Raw genomic sequence first — 2,774 nt, forward strand, 5'->3', positions numbered from 1 at the left:
GGAGCGGAGCACTTTCATCGCGCCCAGGAAAGGGATTTACAGTTTCAATTTTCACGTGGTGAAAGTGTACAACAGGCAAACCATCCAGGTCAGCCCCGAGCGCCGTCGCCTAGCTCCGCGGGCACCGCGGGAGGGAGCGGACCCTGCCGCCCTCTCCCACCTTGTCCGGGCACTCGGACTGCCCAGTGTCGCGGAGCGCTGGCCGGAACGTCCCTGCACACAGCCCATAGGACCCACGGCCCCTGGCGGGCTTCTCACCCACACTCTCCTGTGGCAGGAGGTTCCATAGGGGTTTGAGGTTCCATAGGGGTTTGAGGTTCAGGGAGGTGCCTATGGCATGGAAACGATGATGAATCTGTGCATGTCTATGCAGCTGCTGTATATGTACCTGCCTTTTCTATGGGATTCAACGCATACGCTCCCCTAGGTAGGGTTAATAAATTACCGGCCTGAAGCCAGGTAACATAACCAAGACAGGAAATCTGACTGTATAAATATGCACTTTGCATAGGAGAATGGACAGCTATATAGCACCGTTCTGGTGCAAGTGGTTTACCACCTTTAGATTGGGCAGGTAGTGTATTATTAACGTGGGGTACGCAGTTCCAGGATCATTAACGCGAGCTTAGCAGAGCTTATTGACTCTGTTGTGGCATATTGTCTTTGCTGCCTAACAAAGGAAAACTATCCCTTGAATACACTTCAAAGGCCCTGACTCCAGCGGCTGTGGCTCTGCTCCTCGCTGTCTCTGAGGTTTCACATAAAGCCATCTTTCAATAAGTACAAGCAGACCTCTTTTCATAGCCTGAAAACACAGGCACCCTATTGAAATTCTCCAAAATAAGATCAATGTCCTGCTTTATATGCACCAGGTGTTTTGATGTGGTTGTCGGTCTAAAACAGTGGTGAAAGGCTTCTTCCTTTGGAGTACATACCTTAGCTGGGTTTAGATTGGTATTTCTTTTTTATGAGGCTAGAGTTTCAGCTGTCAAAAGAGGCCTTTTCTTAGCTAAGCATTTTGCCTGCTAGTCGAGCCCCAGCGGTGTCATTGTCTGACTTTAATTGACAGAGGGCTTTGTTTTATCTTGCTCTTTAGGTGAGTTTGATGCTAAATGGGTGGCCAGTGATTTCTGCCTTTGCAGGGGACCAAGATGTGACACGAGAAGCTGCTAGCAACGGAGTCCTGATTCAGATGGAGAAAGGAGACAGAGCTTACCTAAAACTGGAGAGAGGAAACTTGATGGGAGGCTGGAAGTATTCAACATTCTCTGGATTTCTAGTGTTCCCGCTTTAAATCACTTCTCATCCAAGAAAAGGGAGAGATCTCTTACAAATTCCCAAGTCAGAGCTGGGTTTGAAGAGTCATGGACAGCAGACTTTTTACATTCACGTATTAAAGAAGCTTAATCCTGCTTAGGTTTGTGTACATCTGCTTTGAAGAATTACTACTTATTTTTGTTGTGTTGCAGCCAACAGGCGGGAGACACTATAATTGATCAAACCCCCATTTATATTCTTCTCTCTCCTCCCACAAAATTAGTTCCCATCTCTGTGTCATTGGTGTAATCTGCCATTGTTCCCCCATGGCTTCTGCCTCACACAAGTAGACTTTAGATATTTTCATTGTCCTTTACAGCATATTTTGTAGTTTTGTTTTTAAAACATGTTAATCTTGACTCTTTCTCTGAGTTTAACTTTTAAAAAAAAAGAAAAAAGCAAAGTATTTTTTGAATACATGGATGCCATGATGGAAAGGAAAATGCAATTCTTGCTGTGTACTGGCTGGCAAAAGGAAAAATTTCTACATGAAGAACTATCCACAGCCAAGGCTGACTAGAGTATTTCAATATTTCTATGTAATTCTGAGTGATTGTGAAATTTAAGGCTGCTAAATGTTTTGATGCTTGTTTTGCTCTTGTACAATGTGGCCCAACTAAATGCCAGGAAGTATATTGAACTTTTACTATTACTCTGTAATATATGTGTGAATATCGAAAATTAATTTTTGCTTTAATTCAATAAAGTTTGAATGGGACTTTTATTTTTCTTAACCAGAAATAAGGTTTCTCAATGCAGGTAGGCGGGGGGAGGAGGGTCGGTGGCGTCCCCGGGCTGCTGCCGTGGGACCCGCTCAGGGGTGCAGCCCCCTGCCCCTCTGCCCGCAGCTCGCCCGCACGGGTCCCACAAGCCCCGCGGGCAGTGCCGGCAGCCCGAGCGGACCCATCAATGGGAGGAAGTTTCACGCCGTCTCTCATATCCACTTATTTATAGCATTTATCTGTATTATATCCTCTAAACCAGATCGCGTTTTATACGGCCGCCTAAAACCACCTGACCATGTGCACTCGATGCTGGTACTATTGATTCGCTGGTATTATTTGTTTACCGTCTTTTGGAGATATAAATGCTATAATTTTGCAGTACTCAAAGAGATTACTACTTTTATTAAAAGGTGCGTACCGAGGATTTGATTGTATCTAAACTTTAATGTGAAATAAATCGGTGAAATGACCCCCGGGCTGTGTGCGTAGCGCGGCGGGGGCCGGCGCGGGCCTGCCCCGGCTGCGGCACCAACGGAGCCGCGCGAATCCCCGGCTCCCGGGGAGGAATTTAATTAGCTCCAAGGAGGGGGGGATTAATACGAGCACAATAAGCAACGCTTCTCGCTTTATTCACAGGTTCTGCCCTGGAAACAGACCGGCGGGGCGGGCAGGGACGCGCTCTGCGAGGGGCGGCGGCGGGGAGCGGGGTCGGCCGGAGCCGGGGATGGCCGC

The 2,774-nt window shown here is 47.4% G+C and overlaps 1 non-coding gene across 1 annotated transcript; it reads left to right on the forward strand.

Annotated features, from left to right (window-relative positions):
• Positions 1-2,511, forward strand: LOC103620316. Its single transcript, XR_001864261.1, has 2 exons — positions 1-88; positions 1,097-2,511. It is a non-coding gene; the product is annotated as an uncharacterized LOC103620316 (transcript).
• The last annotated feature ends 263 nt before the right edge of the window (positions 2,512-2,774 follow it).

This window comes from Corvus brachyrhynchos, unplaced genomic scaffold (genome assembly GCF_000691975.1).
Source record: "Corvus brachyrhynchos isolate BGI_N302 unplaced genomic scaffold, ASM69197v1 scaffold26, whole genome shotgun sequence".
NCBI classification, from domain to species: Eukaryota; Metazoa; Chordata; class Aves; order Passeriformes; family Corvidae; genus Corvus; species Corvus brachyrhynchos.